Source organism: Macaca mulatta, chromosome 12, assembly GCF_049350105.2.
Source record: "Macaca mulatta isolate MMU2019108-1 chromosome 12, T2T-MMU8v2.0, whole genome shotgun sequence".
Taxonomy (NCBI): Eukaryota; Metazoa; Chordata; class Mammalia; order Primates; family Cercopithecidae; genus Macaca; species Macaca mulatta.
Genome location: NC_133417.1, coordinates 89,987,264 through 90,012,915, shown reverse-complemented (window position 1 = coordinate 90,012,915; position 25,652 = coordinate 89,987,264).

Here is a 25,652-nt window from a genome sequence, read left to right as displayed (position 1 = left end):
ATATATTAGAGAGGAGAATATTAGAACATTTCAGCTTAGATATTATAATTTTAATGCATAAGACTGCAACAGGAAAAGAAAAGCAACAAAGTGAAAAAATAAGGCTGTATAAATGCATATATACATATGTGTATTATATATATCATATCATAAAGGAATATTTATAATTAATATATAAATAAGTTATGAAAAATGTTGAATAAAGATTACCATATAAATATGCATAGGTTGTACTTTGCACAAGGGGGTTTGTTAACTGGCAGAAGGGAACTGAAATCTAGCCTACATTGTGCTCATCAAGCCTTCCTGGCCGGCAGGTGTATTCACCTGGAGGCACACTTTTTTTGTTGCACAAAGGTGTCCAGTGAGCGTTTCACAGTGGCCCTGGTGAAGGCAAAGGATATAAACAGGCAATTCAAAGAAAAAAATACAAAAATGTTCGATCTACATATAAAAAGGATTCCATTGTACTTGTATTCAGAGTAGTTAAGAGTTACTAAGTATACAGGAGGAATATATTATATATGTCTAACAGAATAATTCAAAAGAATTAAAATAGCAAATTTGATATGGATAAAAAGAAATATTACCCTCTTTGCAATGTTCAATTATAAATAAGTATGAAATTTTTGAAAGTTGTCTATCAACATATATATATATGTAAACTCAGAAATTCACCTCCTAGATATATATAATACAAATACAGATATATACAGGGATTCTTGTACAAAGATTTTAATTGTAGTCCAGTTTCTGTAATTAAAATAGAAAAACAAACATATCTTATTAACATAATGGATAGTAAATTATTTTACATTAATTTCATGCAATATTATACATATAAAAATAGTTTTTCTTTATTTACTGACATCTTAAAAACTCAAGACACTTTGCTATATTAAGAACAAATTTCCCAAAAAAGCAATCATCCCACAAGTATTTATTGAGTGCTTACAAGGTGCCAAATGGCAAATATCATGGACCAATGCCTTTGCATTTGTGTAGTTTACATTTTAGTGGGGATAAACAGTATACATGTAAGAAGGCAGTGTTACAAAAAAAAATACAATAAAACCTCCAATGTATATAACCTGCAATGTATATCACCTCTAACCTGAAGGTAGAGGTAGAATTGGTTGCAATTTAAATGGGGTGACCAGGGTAGATTTTATTGAGAATTTGGTATTTGAGAAAATATTTGAAGAAGACGATGAAATAAATCCTATAGATATGTAGTAAAAGAGTGTTTTGCTGCTAGAGGCAACAGGCAGCACCAAAGCCCTGAAGCATGCCCATGCCTAGCTATGTGAAAGATGAGAAAGAAATGTGGCTACAGTAGAGTGAGGGGAAATACAGAAATAACAAGACATGAAGTCAGTATAGAAATGGGCATCAGAATGTCTAGAGCATCATAGGCTAAAAAGAGTTGAAAGACAGCATAATTGTAAAAGTGAAAGATCACACAAAATAATGAAAATAAGATAATGTGTGAAATTATATACTAACAAATTAGTTTGATCATAAAAGTTTACTAAAAATTTAAAAAGTTATTTCTTTCAAAAATACACACCTGTAAATTACATGTACTTTGCATTAAAATGTAATATTGTTAAATGGGCAGCAGCAATGGGAGAGTTTTGATTAGAAGAATGGCATGATCTGATTAATTTTGACAGGATCACCTTGGCGACTGTGTTGACAATAGACCCTGAGATAAAAAGTAGAAATGAGGAGATCAGCTAGGAGTCTGGGGCAGTCTTCCAGGCGAGAGAAGGGGGCTTATATCAGGATTTGGCATGATTATACTTTGGTAAGGTTCTTTTAGAAATAAAAAAATTAAAACAAATTAAATGTAGGTATCCATGTATGTACAGAGAAAGGTTGTAAATTCTTAGATAAGGATCCAAAAGTAGATGTGCAAAAATATTAACAAGTTTCACCTCTAGAAATTTTAAAAAACATAATTTAATTCATAGAATTTAAGAGTTTTCATTTGGATTTTGCTTAGCTTATTAGAGTGAAGTAAACACATGTAACCAAGACATATGTGTACGCTATATCATATTTCATCCGAACTATTTGCTTCCCAATCCATTGCCATGACACTTGTATGGGGATTATCCTGTCCCATCCTACTAAATTATAAGCTTGATTATTTAACTAATGGAATGTGAGTGGAAATTATATATGCTACATCACAGTGCAAGTTTTATAAGTGATAACATAATTGGTTTCTCTTTGTTCTCTATTTGACCTATGACAAAAATTCTTTGCTTGGTCAAGCTTAGGTCAGGCTTCTGGACCTTCTCCTAAGCCTATCTGTATACTTCCTTGTAAACTCCATTTTTAGCAAAGAATCCTGCAAAGTCAGTTTAGCCAGAACCCACTATCATCCATATCTCTTTCCTCAATATGTGATGAGGTTCCTCATTTCGCAGGTGATGCGTGATCACGCTGGCCTGCCTTCAGCAAGAATCCCGTTAAGTTAGTTTAACCAGAGCCCCACTTACCACTGAAGTTTTCTCTCAGAATTTTCTACCTACTGATCCCCACCCTCCTTCATGGCTAAAAATTTCCACTTGCTCACAATGTATTTGGAGTTGAGTGCAATCTCACACACTGCAAGACCCCATTGCAGAGGTTCCTATACCTGTCACATTGGTCCTGAATAAAATCTTTCTCACCATGCTTTAACAAGTATCATTGAATGCTTTTTTTTTTTTTTTTTTCCTTTAACATCTAGACCATAAAAATAACATGTTCTAGAAAGGAAGTTATTTCTTCATTGTGTGTTGTGGAATGAGAATACATGGTGAGGAAACTATGTTTTTGCTATCGTTCTTGAACTTCTTGGCAAAGAGTTAGTAACATATCCTAGATATTATTCAGTTGAGGCAAAGAAAGTGAGGTAAGGAATGCAGAGGTTATTGATGGTTCTGATGACCTTTCTATATAGGAAAGTATTAGAATTGTCTCCCCTCTTATGCAGATAATCTGATGCTTAACTTAATTACATAAAACTTACCCTGGTTGTACATGAGAAATTTATTTCTCAATTACAAAAATTAAAATGTTCTTCATAGTAACATGAAAAGACAATTAGTTTTGTTATGCTTTAGGATGTTTTATATTTATATTTCTCAAATATAGACAATTAGAAAACAAACACATATGAAAAGTTTACTCATAGATTACTTTCAAAATGTATATACTTTGCTATATTTAATTCATTTTCGAAAGGTCATCTATCCCAGTTCCTAAGTGGATTAATTTTCTTTATTTGTCTTTATCTCTCTGAATAATAAAAAATATCCACTTATTAATTGGAATATGCTGTCTAGTGTTAGAGGAAGACATGGATTAATTCCCTTTACCTGAAAAAGAGATAAAAGAACAGTATTTCTCTTACTGAAAATTGTATAAATGTATACATTATTTAATTTATTGATTGATATCTTGAAGTTAATATTTTTAGGAAATAGTATTTGCTTGAATTTGCTATTGGAAATCTGAAAGAAGACTTTCCAAAACTTAAATATCTGAAAAGCAAAGATCAATAAGCACGAGAAATAAATTCATTTTAAATATCAGAAATGAATTTGAGATACAAGCTCTAAAGCAAATTAAATTCTCTAGAGCTGCCCGTCAGCCAGCCACCACAGGCTTGAACAAGGTCATTGTTGCTGGCTATTTGGCTAAATTTCAACTCAATTTCAGCCCTGATCAGTGATTCGAAACTGACCCACACAGATGGGCAACCATGTGGTGCCCCAGTGCATATTAATCAGAAGATTCCCCTACTCTATAAAGGAACAGATCAGAGGTTTAAAAAGAAACTGTGTGAGGACAAAATGCAGAAGGCTTGAGAGATGTGCCAAACAATTCTGAGACACTTTGCATATTGACTCTTCACTCTGTGATGCCTTCTTGCCTGTGGGGAATCTAGATCCTACATAAATAATTTTTCCATGCATGAGAGGAAGCAATCAGAAAATAAACATCCAGTTAAAATGATTTACAGTTATCTTAGTTTTATAGCATACAATACATCCAAACTTTCTATTTCACTGATTCTCCACAGTGAAACCTAATTTTTGTTATTCATTTGTTTTGTGCCTGATTTTTGGTTCTTAGTGCCCTAAGGGTATGGAGAACTAGAAATATAAAGTAATCGAAGCATGAATGTACATGACTTTGAGGATTCTATCTCATTTTAAGTTAAAATTTAAATAATATATACATTGGCTTAACTACCATGTTTCCTCTATTATCTAATTACAAATATCTAAAAATGGTTTCTATTTCCTTGATATACTTTGATAAAAATAACTGTGTATAGGACAAATAAGTGATAGATATAACCAAAAAATATACAATACAGCAAAAGCTATTTTCATACTTTTTGTTTTAATAGGTTTATTTATTTCCTCACTAGATGCCTTTATAAGAAAAGAAAAACTGGAATAATTTTACGACCAGCCAAAATCACCCATTAAAGCAAAAAGTAGTTGTGCCTTCATCATATGACTAGAAAAGAAAAAAGATACTAATTTTAAAAAATTACTAAAAAGGATTATCTGATTCCCAAATTCTGACACTCCCTCTCATTTAGAAAAAACTTGCTTTAAAAATCACCTATTCAGACAGTTTGACTAAGTGAGCTATAGAAAGGAATTTCACCCTTCTTTACAAGATCAACTTCCTCAAATCCGTGTTCTTTTAAATTCTTTTGGTGAAAGAAGAAAGTACAATAGCATTCTGAAATGTAAATGTTCAACCACTTTAATAAATCCTAGAATATGTGACTTTGTATACTACTCTGGACTTACGTTTTCCAGTTATACCAGTTTGCTGCCATTGATATTTCTAGGGCTATTTTTAAATGTTTTTCACCATGAGTATATGACTACAATCAATATTCCTCTTGAAAAATCACCATTTTCTATCTCCCAAGTTTTAGGTGTTTTACTTTTAAAAATAAGATTTGTTTTATAATATTCTCAAAGGCAATATGGATAATCATAACTCATTTTATTCTTTGAAATATTTATCCTTGTGCATCTGTTGAGTTGGTAACCTGTGTTTCCATCCAATTTGGAATCACTCAAACATTTTCATATCCCCAAAGCACAAACAAAAACAATAGTATTGTTACATACATGCATGTACAATAGTACAGCCTTGTACCATAATCTTTATCTATGTTATCTCTCATATTAATCCTCATAACAATCCTGTAATCATATTGTATGCTAGCATTGTATCTTCCATTGCTCTTTTCTCATATTCACTACTCTTGAAAGCATATATTCAATTTCTGTTTTTTCAATTTAATTTTAAGCTCCATGTTAAAGAACCTCTCAACATGTATCTAACATTCATGGGAAAACCCACAATAATATGACTGTCTAATAGCATTTAGACAATAAACATTTGTTGAACAAATAAATTAATGTTTGGAAGAGGAAGATATTGTTTCTATTACAAATGCAGAATACGAGGTTAAATAAGTTTAAGTTCTTTGCCCACTTTCAAATATCTAATAAGTAGCAGAGCTGGAAATCTAAGACCCACTTACATCTCCATGAAACATAGATGAGTCTCATTCAAAAGCACTTGCACTTAAACATTGCATTAGCACGTGCACATACAATCTTTCTTAAGTAATGACTTATTTTTGTCATGACTATCTAGTCAGCCGTCAACCCTCATTCTTGTTTTTGTTTGTTTTAGCAATTTGTTTTCCTCTTAATTTCTTTCTTACTATGTCCACTAAACCAACAGCTACTTTATTTCAATCATCAGGTAATCTATTTTGTTCATTCTTTTTCTCTTGGATAATACAGCCTTACAAAAGCACTCATTTTAATTTCCTAAAATATTTTTATTTTTGTTTTATAACTCAATTGTTTGGCATTAAATGTCATCATATAGAGCTTCCAAATGGTATTCTTTAAGGCCTTAAGACTAAGGATTTTTCTATGATAAAATGCAGAGCAGGGCCTTTGAAGCAAAGCTACAATGCCCTGATTCCCTAATTTAAACAGAACAGAGTTGCTTTTATCAGTTTCATTTCTTTATTGTTTCTATGGTTTTAATTTGAAGAAAGGATTCTAATACTGTCCATAGTGGCAATGGCAGTAGCACTACTAGTAAGAGATTTATTACTTAGTTACCTTAATACTTCATAATCCAAACTTTGAGCCAATGGCTACCAATTAACTTCCTTCATTCCAATTATTATTCCATTTTACATAAATACTTGTGTTTTACAGTATGTTTTTTCTAGTCTGTCATGTAGGTCACATTTTTGTTCAGTTCCAATGTATCTTCAGAAATGGAGAATTATTGTAAAGATACTCAGGAGCTTGAGATGTCAAAGAAGGTCACACATTTAAATTATATACACTCACTCCTAGGATTTTATGATCATTAAATCTGAGAAACTGTCATAACAACCTTTTAGTTGGCATAACTCAAAATTAAGGATCCCAAGCAACACAACTTTTCTCTGCTAAACTAATACGTATTCTTCCTGAACTAAGGGTTTGGATTGTGTATTTTTGGCAGTGGATGATACTAAAATTGATTATCCAAACCCTCAGTGGTCCTCTATGACCATATCTAAGACTACAGTAAGCTTGAAGAGTTTTTTTTTTTTTAAATTATGCCCCATCCATCTCTTCTTTCTTTGCTCTTTGAGGGGCATTATGAAATGGGTTAATATTTAGATTTTCTTTAGGTTATGGTAGTTGTTTATGTTATTTATTAATGATTAAAAGGACCCCTTAAGAGACTGTGGTTTACATTTATTTGTTTTAAGGGGTATTAATTATTTACCCTATCATTAGAGTGTTTTTTTTAATTTAATAGTCAATAACTAATTTGAGTGAAAAAATAATCTGCCAGTAATTTATCTTTTTCTCCTTTTACTAAGATAAACATGCCTGGTCTTGTGTTCCTATTTTATTATCAAATTATTTTGTAATGGCAAAGTATAAAATAAAACTATTGAGTGAAAATTTTAACAATCGATTAAAATAAAGTTGGAAAAATATGTACTATACTAAATTTCCCACCAGCTTAAGATTAAATGCCTAATATTAGAAGTCTTCTTACCTATGGCCAGATCAAGATATACAAACTAATTGTCCTTAAGTTCAGTCATCAGCCTCAAGATTGATTCCAAAATATACATAGGGGATTGATTTTTTGAAGATTTTAATTATACATTTTCTTACTTCTTCCAGATTCCTATGTTTAAAAACAACAACAACAACAAACATTTTGTGGGGCTTCTTTTTAGAGGAAAGTGCACAGAGCCTGTTTTTGTGTATTGAACTAATTTGTCTCTATATTGTTTTGTTGTTAAAAATTTTAATACGAACCCTTAGCCAGGTTTTTTATAAACAAACAGAAGAAAACAAAATCACTGAACTTTGAACTCTGTGATTGTTAGTGGTTTCTGGAAAGGACCCATCACAGTGAGTCCCTATTCCTGGTTATTGAGTTGGGTTTAAAATGTTTGTCAATGTAAGAGTTGCAGATGTGTGGTATGTGAAAATAAATAATTCACAATCTAAGCTGTTGGAACCTTAAAATATTTTGAGCTTTAAGGGAATGTGATTATGGGACCTGGGCCACATAAAAAGGCAGTCATAACCTGGAAGCTGTGAACTTTGTTTCTCTAATTATAGACTAGCCTTTTTCCTTATCTACATTGTTCTGTACAGCATTATAAATGACTAAAGGGCACCAGGGAAGACCCCTTCCATCTTGACTTTTAATTTGTATTATAGATGAACTTCCCTCATTCCTTTCTCATGCAAGGACTGCATGACTATCACAGTGTCTAAGGTGAAATGTTAAATACACTCTTTTATTTTATTTTTATAATTTTGACATTTATTTTAGATTAAGGCGGTACATGTATAGGTTTGTTATAAGGGTATATTGTGTTATGCTAAGGTTTGTGGCACAAAGGACCCCATCACCCAGTTAGTAAGCATAGTACCCAGTAGGTAGTTATTCAGTGCTTTCCCTTCCACTCTCCTCTTCTAGTAGTCCCCAGTGTATATCGTTCCCATCTTTCTGTCCATGAAATATACTCTTTTAAATTCAAAAGGAAAATAAAATAAGCTATAGCAAAGAGAACAAACTGTAACTAATTAAATTACTGACACTCAGAAACCAAACCAGCCTTATATAAAAATGTTACAGTCCCATTACATTTCTTTGTTTTCTGCTTATGTAAGAAAGACCTTGACTTTTAACTTCAAGGCACGACACCATTCCTTTGGAGTTTCTGTTATCTCAATGGCCATTCTTAGCTTAGTGCTTAAATAAACATTTCAACTGGATTCTAATCCTTTCAATTATTTCAGGTTGACAAATACAAACCCTGCATCAGGGATATATTGAGAAATACTATAAACTGAATAGGTATGGGAGATATTTACCAAAACTAGTTATTAATAAGTATTAAAATGCCTTGAGGAAGCCAAGTGATTACTAGAACTCAGATAAAACCACATTGATAAAACCACCCAGACCAGATAACATGGATAATTCCACCACATACAATTGACCTTAATCTATTAAATTATGGATAGAATGGCTAAGTTTGTTTCTCTTAAATATATGGTCGTAGTTATTGTCAGTTTAATCTTGACCTCTGGGACTACAAACATTTTTGGCATGTTTTCTATATTATTTATATCTCCTCTTTATCCATTTCTAATCCATTTTCTTTTGTGAAAACGCTTAATTTTGGAGAACTCAAGTATAGTTCTCAATCTCTTCACTTTTCTATATAGTCTCGCTTCTTTGTCAACATCATCCAGTCACACGGTTTTAAATCAGTCAGTACAGTCATCACTTGGAATCTGCAGATTAGCTCCAGGACTCGTATGAGTACCAAGATTTGTGAATGTTGAAATCCCTTATATAAAATGGTGTAATCTATGCAAATAACCTAGGTAAATCTTCCTGCATACCTCAAGTCGTCTCTAGATTACTTATAGCACCTCATACAATGTAAATGATAAGTGAATAGTTATTATACTGTATTTATATTATTTTTATTGTTGTATTTTTATTTTGTCCTTCCAATGCTCTTGATAGGCAGTTGGTAGAATCTGCATATGGAGAACCTGCAGATATGGAGAGCTAACTATATGTTGGTGATGCCCAAGTTTATATTTCCTTTTCAAACTCTAGGCTCTAACAAACAACTGAATACCAAACATGTCAATTTAGGTAAGTGATATTAATGTCAAACTAATTTTTTAAAATAATTGCATTCTAATCTTTATCCTGAAAAATTTCAGTCCATTCTCAATTTTAAAAGATTGAAAAAAGGTACACCTATATAGGGCACTTCCCATGAACAAAGCTTGCAGGAGTGGAAGTTGGTTTGGGTGAGTCAGTGAGAGGTGACTAAATGTGAAGGCTGAGGACATTAATGTATATTACTATAGACTTTATAAACATTGTACACTTAGGTTGTACTAAATTTATAATAATAATCTTCTTTCTTCACTAATCAATTAACCTTAATTTCTTTAACTTTTTGGCTATTTTGTAAAAACATTTCACTTAAAGCACAAATGCATTGTACAACCATGTCAATTTTTATATTATTATCCTATAAACATTATTCAAATAATTTTTTTTAACTTTTCAAACTTTTCTTGAAAACTAAGACACAAACATTCACATTACCCCAGGCCTACACAAGGTGAGGATCACCAATATCACTGTCTTCCACCTCAATGTCTTGTCCCACTTGAAGGATTATATTGTCCACTTGAAGGGCAATAACACACATGGAACTGTCATCTCTTGTCATCACAATGCATTCTTGTGGAATACATCCTGGAGGACCTACCTCAGGCTGTTCTACAGTTAACATTTTTTATTAAGTAGAAGGAGACTCTACAAAAAAAGTAGAGTATACTCTACAAAAAATATATATAGTAAATACATAAACCAGTAACATAATTCTTTATTATCAAGTGTTAGATACTCTACATAGTTTTATATGCTATACTTTTATATAACTGGTAGTACAATAGGTTTACTTATGCCAAGATTACCACAAGTATGTGAGTAATGCACTACACTACAACATTTTGATGGATACAACATACCTAGGTGATGAAATTTTTTAGCTCCATTATACTTTTATGAGACCACCACTGTATATGTGATTTGTTGTTGACCAACTGTGTACCTGTGTGTAACTCTACAAAGAAATTTTACTAAATTTGGGGGGATGATTGTCTTTTCTTAGAATATGAGGTTTTATTTTGATGTGAACAATTTCTGTATACTGTTGTATAAGATTTGAGTAATCAAATGCACAGTATGGTTGGTAACACTAGTTTCAGTTTGCCTCTTTAATCAAGGTAAAACAGTTATTCAATAATAATTTTCTCATTTTACTGAGTGAATTATTTTAATAAATAAAATAAGCATATTTATAATAAATTCTTATATAGTAGACTTGGAAAAGAAAGAATAAAGAAAAGCTTAATTGTTTTGATTGGCTAGAGTACTTGGGGGTTGAGATAAAAGAAAAGCAGCAAAAGTGAAGAAATGTATTAGAAGACACCTTGCCACAAGCTGAAAGCTGCGGCATTCAAACCACATTTATTGTTCAGAGTGTGCACTACCATAACAACTATGACAAAAGCCCTGTTTTTTGTATTTATGGCTAATGACATAAAGGTTACAAAGGGAAAGTTCACAGTAGGTCTTTTGGAGTCTATCGTCACTTATTTTTAAACTTAACATTCAGTAATTAGGACATTTTCTTTTAACTTTTTATTTTTGCATGGAAATAGATATTCATTTTTCTGAGATACATGCAAGAGTGGAATTGCTGGGTCATATGGTGTGTCTATTTTTACTTGAAAAAGGAATTGCAAACTATTTTCCAGAATGTCTATATTCACATAAGTGTACTAAAATAAATGAAGAAAATTTTGGGAACTTAAAACTCGACAACAGTAAAAGAATGACTTGACAGTAAAAGAATGATCAAAAATAAAAGGAAAACAGATAAGCTGGTCCTTATCACAATTAAAAACCTATGCTTTGTGACAGACACTGATAAGAAGATGAAAATATAAGCTATAGACTAGGAGAAAATCTTTGAAAATCATATATCTCACAAAGAACTCCTATATAAAGAATTGTCAAAACTCACAATTTTAAAAAGCCAAGTGAAAATGGGTAACACACAGAAACACATATTTTACTGAAAAGGATATACAGAAGGCAAGTAAGAACATAAAAGACTGTTTCACATCATCAGTCATTAAAGAAATGCAAATCAAAACTCAATGCAATTTCAAATTAAATGACATTCCATATACCTATAATTATAATGATGTCTAAAAGTTTTTAAATGTCTTTTTTGTAGAAATTTATGTTCAAGTCTTTTGTTCACTTTTCATAGATTTTTTCTTGATATTGAGTAGTTTGAGTTCCTTGTATATTTAGATATTTGTTCCTTATCAGTTATGTGATTTGCAAATATTTCATCCAAATCTATGGGTTATCTCTCAATTGTTTTCTTTGCTATGTAGAACCTTTTTATTATAGTTTCATAAAATCCCATTTGTCTAGTTTCACTTTTTTTCCCTAAAACTCTTTCCAGACCAATGTCATAGAATTTTGCTCCTATTGCATTCAATTTTTAATCCATTTTAAGGTGATTCTTGTGTAGGAACTGAGACAAAGGCCCATTTTTTTTTTTTTTTTGTATTAGATATTCAGTTTTCCCAACATCATTTATTGAGGGAGTGTCCTTTTCTTCTTATGTGTTCCTCAGACTCTTGTTGAAAATCAACTTCTCATAGGCATGTGGGTTTATTTTTGGGCTCTTTGTCCTGTTCTATTGGTCAATTTATCTGTTTTTATGTGAATATTATGCTTTACGATAAACATAGCTTTGTAATGTAAACTGAAATCTTTGTAATGTAATCTAATAGTGTGATGCCTTCAGATTTCTTTTTCTCAAGTTTGCTTTAGCTATCGGGTTTTTTTGTAACTTCTATTTCTATAAAAAATGACATTGGATTTTTGATAAAGATTGCATTCAATCTGTAGATTGCTTCGGGTAGTATAAACATCAAAAATTCAATTTTTCTAATCTATAAACATGAGATATCTTTACATTTATTTTTGTTATGTTCAATTTCTTTCATCAGTGTCACAGTTTCCAACTATATATATCTGGACAACATATATATATACACACACATAAAAATGGCTAAACACCTATAATCATCAGAGAAATGTAAATTAAAAACAGAATTAGATATTATTTTACACCTGTTAGATTGGCTGTTATCAAAAAGATAAAAGACATCAAGTGTTGGGAAGAATATGGAGAAAAGGGAATCCTTATACATCACTGGTAGTATTGTAAATTTATACAACTATTTTGAAAAATACTGTGGAATTTCCTCAAAAACCTAAAACAGAATTACCATATAATCCACCAATCCCACCATTGGGTATATGCCCAAAGGAATTGAAATTAGTATGCTGAAAAGGTGTCTGCATGCCCCTGTTCATTGCAGCATTATTTACAATGGCCAGGATATGAAAACAACTTGAGTGTCAATCAACAGATGAGTGGAATAAACAATGTGATATACAGTACATACACAATAGAACACGATCCATTTTTAAAAAGAAAGAAAAAAAAAAAACAGGCAATTCTGCCTTTTGTGACAACATGGATGAACCTAGGGGACAGCATGCTGAGTAAAATAAACCAAGCAGAGAGACAAATACTATGTAACGTAACTTATACATGGAAAATAAAAAAGTCAAACTCGTAGAAGTTTAGAGTAGAATGGTTGTTACCAGAGGCTGGAGGCAGAAAGGGAAGACTTTGGTCAATGGAAAAAATAGGTAGGAGGAATAAATTTTATTTCACAGTAAGGTGATTATACTTAATAATAATGTATTGTGTATTTTAAAATAGCTAAAAGAGAGGATTTTTAACGTTCTCACCATAAAGAAATGACACATATTTGAGGTGATGGCTAATTACCCTTATCTGACCATTCCACAACATACATACTTATCAAAACATCACATCATGCCCCACAAATACATACAATTATATTTTCTTTTAAAAGCAAAATAAAAATTATAACTAGAAAAGTAAAATTTTAATATTCTGTTCATCATAAAAACACTATTTTCAAAAATTTTTTTTAAAAAAGTGATGGTACCAAATGCTGATGAGGATGGGGAGAAATTGGATCACTCAAGCATCACTGATGGGAGTTTTATACATACTTTTTGTTATAGATTAACTTGTGTTCCCCTAAATTCTATGCATTGAAATCCTAACCACCAATGCCAGTATACTTGGAGATAGGACCCTCATAGAATTAATTAAGGTTAAATGGTTTCACAAGAGTAGGTCCCTAATCTGCTAAAACTGGTGCTGTTAATAAGGAGAAAAAGAGACACCAGAGCACTCTCAGTTGTGGAAGGACAGAAAGAAAGGCCATCTGAGGTCACAGCAAGAAGCCAGGAAAACGCCTCATGAAAAACCAACCCTAAAGCATTTTGATCTTGGACTTTCAATTTCTATAACTGTGAGAAAATAAATTCCTGGTGTTTAATGAAGCCAACTTGTCTGCTGCATCTTGTTATGGTAGCCTGAGATTATTAATACATTCTTCTGAAGTGAAAGAGATACCAATTTTTCTAACTGTATCAGATATGTTGAACAAGTTACAGAACAAAGAATGGATCCAAAGATGAAAACCAGCAAAAAGAAAAACAAAGTTGTTCAAACGATTTATCTTGATCTCTTGAATAAATATTTTGCTTTCTAAATTTGATGGTACAATGGAGTTCCCACATCCTTGAACCACACAAGATGTTAAATTCTAGCAGGCGTGAGTGGAGAAACCACAGTTTTCCATAGAGTTTAGAATGTGAAGAGCACATGGCACAAGGGCATAGACCACCCTCTATTCATGATTGTGAGTTAACCTCTTTGTTCCTTTCTTATACTGTGATCCTCTGGAAGGAAAACATTAAAAAAATCTTATAAAACTAAGCAAATGAAACAAGGCAGGTTGACAACAGAATACATACAGAATGAGTGAACATGAAATTTTTAGTTACTTATTTTGTGTAAGACATAGTGCAAAGCATCAGCAGGAGACAAGTTTATTTTCTAGAGTTTTGCATTCTGAGAAAGGAAGTAAATGTTTCAAAAATATATAAATCTAATACAAATAAAATTGAATCAATGCTATAAAAGAGAGCCACTTGTGTGCCCTCTTGCCCCTGACTAATTCTAGTCTGCAGGAAATGTACTCCTTTATCCCTAGGAAAACCACCTGCATAAAACTAACTAGGACTTCAGCTGTTTATGACAGTGAAATATCAAGGAAGAAATATTAAGAAGAGGATTAGAAAAGATAATCCAGTTTCAGAAACATTTACTGGGTTAGAGATTTTAAAAACTGAGGTAGTGGTCAGCTGCATAGAAAATACCTACTTAAAAAGAGGTTAGATCGAGGTAACAGAAACCTTTTACAAAACTTAGAGATATTTTAATAAAGCTCAAAAGGAAGAAAATTCAGTCATAATGACTGAAAAAGATTACATAAGAAGGTCTTACATAATCCATACATTAATTTAATCATACATTTGTGTGGGCTAGTAACACATGACATGATCAAATAATTCTTGGGAATTTTTTCATGGACCTTTTCAACATTATGCTGTAATCAAAGTTCTCTGGCAGATGGTGAGGAGGGGAGTACATTGGCAGAAGAGGGCACGTTTTCCATCATGAAAACCATTGTGTATGTACACAGCCAAATAATTTGCCTCCGTATAGACCCAGAACTGTAAGAAAATAAGTCATTTTTAAACCATTAAGTCAAATTATCTACTAGAATAAAATTACCCATACAAATCACTAACAGAGAATGGAACAGCACGAACTAAGTTTCTTTATAAAACTTGTAAATGGTATGTTTTATTCATTTATGTACATACTCCCACAAATTGATCTTTTCAAAATGACTTACTTTATATTTTCAGTATTTTTCTACAGATTTTGTACTAACCTTTATTAGAACATACTACTTTGCAGGTAAATTCTCTACTTCCTTTATTCTTCCTTGGTTTCTAAATATGGCATAAAAATTATAAAATTTTACTATATTAAAGGAATCCTAAGTACTTAAATATTTCCCAATTATAATTTCACTTTCAACTTTGGGAGTCTGTAGGAGAGTACAAGGTATCACACAGTGGTACAGATATCAGTTTTCTCCCACTCAATGACTTTTTACGTGTTCATCTATAACTTATTTATATAATTTAATTCTGGCATAGAAACGATTCATCTGTTCTCTTAGCAGTGGCAGAAGATACTCCATAAAATTAATGGATTGAGATTATTTCCTAAAATATCAACCTTAAAATGTTGTGCAGGAAAGTGAAGCAGAGAATATAGTGTTCATTTGATGCTAATTTATCTAATTCACCATAAATTTACTTATTCTTCAGTCATTTCAAGTCTGATATTGACTTACTCTGAAAACTGTATCACTCCAAAACATTACTGTAGCCAGAACTATTCTTAAAAGAGTAAGTCGATGTATATACTTAGTGCATTCAAAATAAATAAAATCCCTAAATTTTAATAACACACATACCACATAGAAAACAACAGATTGGTATTTAGTTCTGAATGTATACTGAAAAGAAACATCACAGGTGCTTTTGTGATTATAGTGTAAATAGCCAAAATAAGTACATCAAAACATGAACTGTGAGAAAGCTAACATATTAAGTCACATGCTTTAATCAAAATGACTGACATCCTTAAATCCAGTATCTTCTTCTTTTCACATTCCTAAGAATAAACAGCTAACTTCTTTTTAAGCTACTTGTCAATAGCTCACAAAATTCAAACGTTCATCTATTTAATAGAGAAATTCTATTTCTATAGATTTTACAGATATGTCACACATACACATAAAAGAACTACACACACATGTATGTGTATATATATATGTACACACACACACAGAGACATATGTTCCTTCTGCATTTCCTATGTTTCACTCTTATATACCCCTTTCTACAACTTCCTTGCTAATGACTTTGCTGTTATCAATCATTTTGTCCTGCCTTTGCTCAGATATGCTACAGGTATAGATATACACCTTTACAGAGATAGATTATCATCTCAATTCTACACACAACACTGCTACTTTTCACTGTTACATATAGAACATCTCCTTTGAAACTGACTTTGAAATTCAGCACTACTAATGTGTGATTATGCATTAGCCCTTTCTGATTACTTACACGCATTCATCCTTTATATGCTCAGTTCACATTTCAAATTTATAACTGATGGACATTTTTCTACTACAAAGGTCTTCACAATCATTTTCCCTTACATAACAATGTTACAATTGAGAATGGACACCATATTTTGGAAACCTCAATAGTTAGTGTAGGGTGCTGCTCAAATGGCTGGGAGAAGAGCTCAGTGGACACTGTCTCAGTGAAAACAATCTTTTGACTGGTGAAAACTATAAAAACAGCTGTAGTCTGCTGATATTTTTCTAAGAACAAACAGCCAATGGCAAAATATGTATTCAAGAATATATATTTAAACTCAGAAAAAAAGAGAGTGAGAGTCTGTGGCATTTGAGCCACAATCCACTTCAATTTTCTCTTCCCTTTCCCAGCTCATTGTTACTACAGTTCTTCATTAGTCAGGTGTGACTAAAAGACCAGGCTGTTTTTCCCCACCAACTACTAGTTTATGGCTATATTTTCAGTTGAGGGCTTCAGTTTCTCACTGGGAGACGCAGGTTGCTGACATCTCCTAGCTTCAATTCTGAAGTTGTAGAAACTCCATTTCAAATAGATGTAGCCAAAAAAGACTTTGGTTGTCTTACTTCACTCACAGAGCAGCAGTTCTACCCCAAGTACAGTAGGCTGGAAATGCTGAGCCCCACTTGTGTCTACTACAGGTTGCTTATGTAGAGGTTCCACATTGGGAGCGGCAAGCCAAGAAGATCAAGAACTACTATCTTCGGACAGTGCCCTGCTTAGAGAGCAATAATGTCACTGAGAAGAAGTAGGCTGCTGTCCTCAACCTCAGCTACAGTACAGTAATACACTAAGATTGCCTTTATTTGGGACAGAGTATGGGGAAGTTCATTGGTAAGGGCAACAAAGAGGTGACTGGTAGCTCTCTGATGCAAATACCAAGAAAATGATAGACCATGTAGAAATTTTAAACAGAAAATATTAGGGAAAGAGAAAGTTAAAAAGAAACTTGTGAGGTTTACCTCAAAGTGTAGCAACACCCTGCCTCTGCAAAGTTCCCCATATTTTACTGGATCGGACTATGGAGAAATTTATGTTCCACAATGTAGCCAAACACAATACAGCATCTGCTAGCTATTAGTGGAGATTACCAGCTGAATGTGAAACAATAGAGGCTGACCAGCAAGAAGCTTAACAGGCAGACCGGGGGAAAAACACTTAAAGAGATCCAGACTAAAATCAATCCCACTCTAGTGGTCAGAGAAATTGTGTGCAAGGCCAAGATTGAACTCTCTAGGGAACATCAAAGGAGGCACACTGTGGGAGGAAATAAATTTCACAAATGAAGTCGAGCAAAGTCACTAAATAACAACACGTGTATAAATGTAAGTTGAATCAGTATTTAGGGTTGATTTAATATATTATCTAAAATGTCCAGTTATCAATGAAAAGTAATGAGATATTTAGAAGATAAAAAAGAAAGAGTAATTTGTTTTCAAAATAAAAAACACTGAACAGAATCTGTCTTCACGGAGGCCCAGATATTCAACTTAACAGACAAAATTGTTAAAGTAGCTAGTATAACAATGTTCAAAGAAAGAAATATCACCATGCTTAAAGAACTTAAGAAGGGGGCTAGGCATGGTAGCTCATGACTGTAATCCCAGCATTTGGGAGGGCAAAGTTGGAGAATCACTTGATCCAGAAGTTAGAGATCAGCCTGGGCACCATGACGAAACCTAGTATGTACTAAAGTACAAGAAATTAACCAGACATGGTGGCATGCACCTGTAATTGCGGCTACTAAAGAGGCTGAGGTGGGAGGATCATCTGAGCCTGGGAAGCTGAGGCTGCAGTGAGCCATGATCATGCCACTGTACTACAGCCTGGCCAACAGGAGTGAAACCCCGTCACAAAGCAAAACACAAAAAACAAAAAAAGAATTCAAGAAAGGTATGATAGCATTGACTCATCAAATAGAGAATACTTAGATAGAAATTCTAAGAAGAACTAAATTGACATTCTAGAGTTGAAGGTTCGATATCAACAAAAATGAAAATTTATGAGAGGAGCTCAACAACAGATTTAAGCTGTCAGGTGAAAGAATCAGCGAACACAAATATATATTAATAGTGACAAATCCGAAAAAAAATAAAAAAAAAAAGAACAGAGCATATAAGAAATATACAACGTAGTTAAGTAAACCAACATATAAATGATTAGAGTGTAAGAAGGAGAAGAGCAAATGAGAAGAAAATACATTGCAGTAAATAATGCCTTAAACTTTCTCAAATTTTATGAAAATCATTATTCTAGACATGCAGGAAACTGACCAACTTCAGGTTGGTATATATAAAAAGATCCATGCCTAGTCATATCATCATCAACATGTTGAAAGACAATGATTAAATCTTGAAAGGAACAAGAGAAAAATGAGTAATCACATGTAAGGGATGATGTATAAGATTATCATCTATAAAATTAATGAATGACTTCTCAAAACAAAGAATGGACACCAGAAGGCAGTGGGATAATCTGTTTAAAGAGTTTAGGGCCAGTGGACTGTCCACCAAGAGCCTTATGTACAAGAAAATAATCTTTTCCATATAGAGTAAAAACGCAAATTTATTGGAAAGCAGATCCAATTTACAAAAATAAAAAAAAAATGCAAAAGAGAAATAATGTTTTTGAGGAAGAAAGGAAGTAGCACCAGACAATAATGTGATTACACATGAAAATACAGAGCACTTGTTATGGTCCGAAAGGTCATGGCTCCTATAAATTTATATGTTGAAGTCTTCACCTCAGAATGTAATGATTAGAGATAGGGTCTTTGAACTGGTAATAAAATTAAAATTTGATCATTAAGGTCCATCCTATCAAATATAATTGTTATCCTTACTAAAAGAGAAAATTTGGACACAGACATATACAGAAGGAAGATACTATAAAGATACAGAGAAAAGCTAAGGAGAGGGACCCAAAAGAGTTCTCCTTTTTATTTTTATCTTTTTTCCTAAGATGGAGTCTCACTCTGTCGCCAGGCTGGAGTGCCATGGTGATCTCGGCTCACTGCAACCTCCCCCTTCTGGGTTCAAGTGATTCTTCTGCCTCAGCCTCCCAAGTAGCTGAGACTACAGGCGCATGATACCATGCCCAGCTAATTTTTGTATTTTAAGTAGAGACCAGGTTTCACCAAAAACAACAAAGCCCCACAAAAACCCTATCCAAGAGTCAGCAGCCTCAGAGACCAAAACTAGACAAACTCACAAAGATGAGAGTCAATGAAAAAATGCTGAAAACCCAAAAGGCAAGATTGTCTCTTCTTTTCCAAATGATCGCAATGTCTCTCCATCCAGGGCACAGAACTGAACAGAAGATCAGATGGATGAATTGAAAGAAGTAGGCTTAGAAGATGGGTAATAAAAAACTGCGCTAAGCTAAAGGAGCATGTTCTAACCCAATGCAAAGAGGCTAAGAACCTTAATAAAAGATTAGAGGAATTGCTATCTAGCATAACCATTTTAGAGAGGAACATAAACGACCTGATGGAGCTGAAAAACACAGCACGAGAACTTCATGAAGCATACAGAAATATCAATAGCCAAATTGATCAAGCAGAATAAAGGTTATCAGTGTTCAAGGATCACCTTGCTGAAATAAGGCATGCAGACAAGACTAGAGTAAAAGGAATGAAAGGGATGAACAAAGCCTCCAGGAAATATGGGTCTTCATAAAAAGACCAAACCTACTATTGATTGGAGTATCTGAAGGAGAAGGGGAGAATGGAAACAAGCTGGAAAACACACTTCAGGATATTACCAGGAGAACTTCCCCAACCTAGCAAGACAGGCCAACATGCAAATTTGGGAATTATGCAGAACACCATTAAAATACTCCACAAGAAGATAAACCCCAAGACACATAATCATCAGATTATCCAAGGTTAAAATGAAGAAAAAAACATTAAGCGCAGTCAGAGAGAAAGGCCAGGTCACTAACAAAAGGAAGCCCAACAGACTAAGAGCAGACCTCTCAGCAAAAACTCTACAAGCCAGAAGAGACTGGGGGCCAATATTCAATATTCTTAGAGAAAATCATTTCAACCCAGAATTTCACGTGCAGCCAAACTCAGCTTCATAGCAAAGGAGAAAGAATGTACTTTCCAGACAAGCAAATCCCAAGGAATTTCATTATCACCAAGCCTGCTCTGCAAGAGCTCCTGGAGGAAGCACTAAAAGTGGAAAGAGAAAGCCGATACCAGCCACTTCAAAAACACACCAAAATATAAAGAAAGACCAATGACACTATGAAAAAACTGCATTAACTAGTGTACAAAATAACCAAATAACAGCATGATGACAGGATCAAATTCACACGTAGTATTACTAACCTTAAAGGTAAATGGGCTAAATGCCCCAATTAAAGGACACAGACTGGCAAATTGGATAAGGAGTCAAGACCCATAGGTGTGCTGTATTTAGGAGACTCATCTCACATCCAAAGACACACATAGGCTTAAAATAAAGGGTTGGAGGAAAATTTACTAAACAAATAGAAAGCAAAAAAAAAAAAAAAAAGCAAGGATCGCAATCCTAGTTACTGACAAAACAGATTGTCACTGAAGACAAAGATCAAAAAAGACAAAGGAGGGCATTACATAATGGTAAAGGGAACAAGTCAATAAAAAGAGCTATTTTAAATATATATGCACCCAATACAGAAGCACCCAGATTCATAAAACAAGTTCTTAGAGACCTATAAAGAGACTTAGACTCACACACAATAATAGTGGGAGATTTTAATACCTTACTGACAGTATTTTATTAGGCAGATCAATGAGACAGAAAATTACAAAGGGTATTCAGGTCTTGATCTAAATTCTGAATCAAGTGGACCTCATAGACGTCTACAGAACTCTTTACTCCAAATTAACAGAATATACATTCTTCTCAGTGCAACATGGCAGTTATTCTAAAATCGACCACATAATTGGAAGTAAAACACTCCTCAGCAAATGCAAAAGAACTGAAATCATAACAAACAGTCTCTCAGACAATGGTGCAATTAAATTAGAACTCAGGATTAAGAAACTCACTTAAAATCACACAATTTTATTGAAATTGAACAACCTGCTCCTGAATGACTTCTGGGTAAATAATGAAATTAAGGCAGAAATCAGTAAGTAATTCAAAACCAATGAGAACAAACAAACAACATACCAGAATCTCTGGGACACAGCTAAAGCAGTTTTAGGAGGGAAATTTATAGCACTAAATGCCCACATCAGAAAGCTTGATAGATTTCAAATTGACACCCTAATATCACAATTAAAAGAGCCAGAGAGGCAAGAGAAAATGAATCCAAAAGCTAGCAGAAGACAAGAAATAACTAAGATCAGAGAAGAACTGAAGGAGATAGAGATAAAAAAAAAACCCTCCAAAAAGTCAATGAATCCAGATTTTGTTGAAAAAATTAACAAAATTAGATAGAGCACTAGCTAGACTAATAAAGAAGAAAAAAGAGAAGAATCAAATAGACACAATAAAAAATGGTAAAAGGAATACCACCACTGACCCCAAAGAAGTACAAATTACCATCACAGAATACTATACACACCTCTACACAAACAAACTAGAAAATCTAAAAGAAATTGATAAATTCCTGGACACATACACCATCCCAAGACTAAACCCGGAAGAAGCTGAATCTCTGAATTGAATAGGCCAATAACAAGTTCTGAAACTGAGGCAATAATTAAAAGCCTACCAATCAAAAAAAAAAAAAAAAAAAAAAAAAGGCCCAGGACCAGATGGATTCAGAGCTGAATTCTACCAGAAACATAAAGAGGAGGTCATACCATTCCTTCTGAAACTATTCCAAACAAATGAAAAGAAGGGACTTATTCCTAACTTATTTCATGAAGCCGGCATCATCCTGATACCAAAAACTGGCAGAGAGATACACAAAAAAAGAAAACTTCAGGCCAATATCCCTGATTAACATTGATGCAAAAATCCTCAATAAAATACTGACAAACCAAATCCAGCAGCACATTAAAGAGTTTATCCATCACAATCAAGTCGGCTTCTTCCCTGGGATGCAAGGTTTGTTAAACATATGCAAATCAATAAACAAGAGATGCTGGTGAGGCTGTGGATAAACAGGAACACTTTTACACTGTTGGTGGGAATGTAAATTAGTTCAACTGTTGTAGAAGACAGTATGGCAATTCAAGGATCTAGAACCAGAAATACCATTTGACCCAGCAATCCCATTACTGGGCACATAGAATATAAATCATTCCACTATATAAATCATTCCACTATAAAGACACATACACACGTATGTTTATTGCAGCACTATTTACAATAGGAAAGACATGGAATCAACCCAAATGCCCATCAGTGATAGACTGAATAAAGCAAAGGTGGTGCATATACACCATGAAACACTATGCTGCCGTAAAAATATGAGATCATGTCCTTTACAGGAACATATATGAAGCTGGAAGATCATCCTCAGCAAACTAACACAGAAACAGAAAACCTAACACCTCATGTTTTCACTCATAATTGGGAGTTGAACAATGAGAACACATGGACACAGAGAGAGGAACAACACACGTCAGGGTCTATTGGGGGTTGAGGGATGAGAGGAGGGAACTTAGAGGATGGATCAACAGGTGCAGCAAACCACCATGGCACATGCATATCTATGTAACAAACTTGCACATTCTGTACATGTATCCGATTTTTTTTAGAAAAAAAATTTAAAAAGACAAACAGCCAACAAATATAAAAAATTATGTAATTGCATTTTTTCTTTTTCATATTTATTGATTTAAAAGCAATTAAAAAAAAAAATTATGTAGGCTGCGTGCAGTGGCTCACGCCTGTAATCCCAGCACTTTGGGAGGCCAAGGTGGGAGGATCACCTGAGGTCAGGAGTTCAAGATGAGCCTGGCCAAGATGGTGAAATCCTGTCTCTACTAAAAATACAAAAATCAGCTGGGCATGGTAGTGCATGCCTGTAATCTACACAACTCTGGAGGCTGAGGCAGGAGAATTGCTTGAACACAGGAGGCAGAAGTTGCAGTGGGCTTAGATCACACCACTGCACTCCAGCCTGGGTGACAGAGGAAGACTCCATCTTGGGAAAAACAAACAAACAAAAACTCCAAAAGAAACAAAAAAGTAAACCCAATATGTATATAGTTGTAGTATTGAGACTAAATATGTAAAACTGTAATGTGTGGGAAGATAAAATCACAAAGGAGATGAGTGGGGAAGCTTCATGAGTGAAAGTAAGTTTCACCAGTTGGGAAATCAAATCCACAAGAATAATTAGTAAAATCAGAAATGTTAATTAAGAAAGTTACTGCAACAAAGTCTGTAAGTAAATACTCCCTTTGCTTAGTTTCTTTAGAAGGCACAAAATTATTTACAGTCACCTACTGTCTTCCATTCAATATCTCTTCACTCTCTTGTTTCCTTTGTTGGACAGTAGCTTTTTAGTTTAACATAGTCTGATTTCCCTATTTTCATTTTTGTTACCTATACTTTTCAGTCCTTAGCCATAAAATATTTGCCTACACCAATGTCCATAGGCTTTTCCCCCATATTTTCTTATGCTAGTTTAATCATTTTGAGTCTTACATTTAAATCCTAAAACTATTTTTAGTTGATTTTTGCATATGGTGAGAAATAGAGGCTTGCTTTCATTCTTCTGCATATGGATATTCAGTTTTCTCAGCACCATTTATTTAAGAGGAATTCCTTTTCTCACTGTATATTCTCAGTGTCTTTGTTGAAAATCAGTTGGCTGTAAATACATACATTTATTTGTTGGTTCTCTATTTCATTTAGTTCTGCTCTGATATTTATTATTCCTTTCCTTCTACTCAATTTGTATGTGGTTTTTTCTAGTTTCCTGAGGTGCATCATGTGGTTATTTAAAATTTTTCTACTTTTTTGATATATGTGTGCATTGCTATAAACTTTTCTCTTAGCACTGTTTCTCCTGTGTCCCATTGCTTCTGGTATGTTGTGTTTACATTTTCATTTGTTAAAATATTTTTTTTCCTATTTTCTTCGTTTCTTCATTGACTCAATGATTGTTCAGGAGCATGTTGTTCACTTTCTGTGTAATTGTACAGTTTTCAAAGTTCCTCTTATTATTGGTTTCCAGTTTTATTTTATTGTGGTCTGAAAAGACACTTGATAGAATTTCAACTTTTTCAATTTGTTGAGACTTGTTTTCTGTCCTAACATATGGTCTATCCCAGAGAATGTTCCATGTGCTGATGAGAAGAATTTGTATTCTACAGTTGCTAGATAGAATGTTCTCTAGGTGTCTGTTAGGTCCATTTGGTCTAAAGTTCAGTTTAAGATAAATGTTTATTGAATTTCTGTCTAGATGATCTGTTTAATGATGAGCATGGGATGTGGAAGTTTCCAATTATTATTGTATTGGAGTCTCTCTCTTTCTCTTTAGGTCTAATACGCCTGAGTGCTCTGGTGTTGGGTGCATATATATTTAGAATTTTTTATCCTCTTGCAGTATATATCCATTTATCATTATATAATAATCTTCTTTTTCTCTTTTTACTGTTTTTGACTTAAAGACTGTTTTATCTGGTTCATGCAGAACTACTCCTGCTCATTTTTGGTTTTGTTTGCATGAAATATATCTTTCTGTATCTTTAATTTCAGACTCCATATATCTTTATAGATGAAGTGAGATTCTTGTAGACAGCATACAGTTGGGCAACGCATTTTTTTAAGTCAGTCTCTATCTTTGAATTGGGAAATATAATTCATTTATATTCAAGATATTATTGATAGGTGAGGCCTTATTTCTGTCATTTAAAAAATTGTTTTCTTGTTTTGTATATATTTTGTTTCTTTCTCATTCTCTTATTGTTTATTATTACAGTTTGGTGTTTTTCTGTAGTGGTAATATCTGAGTACTTTGTCTTTCTCATTTTTGTGTCTGTTCTATCAGTGAGTTTTATACTTCTGTTTTTCCGATAGTAGATAGCATCCTTTCACTTCCAGGTGTAGGATACCCTTAAGCATTTCTTGTATGGCTGGTAGAGTGGTGATGAATTTCATCAGTTTTTCCTTGTCTTGGAAAAATTTTATTCCTCCTTCATTCCCAAAGAATAGCTTTTCTGAGTATAGTGTTCTTGGCTGGCAATTTTTTCTTTCAGGACTTTGAATATATCATTCCATTCTCTTTTAGCCTGTAACATAACTACCGATAAATCTGCTGTTATTCTGATGAGGTTTCCCTTATAT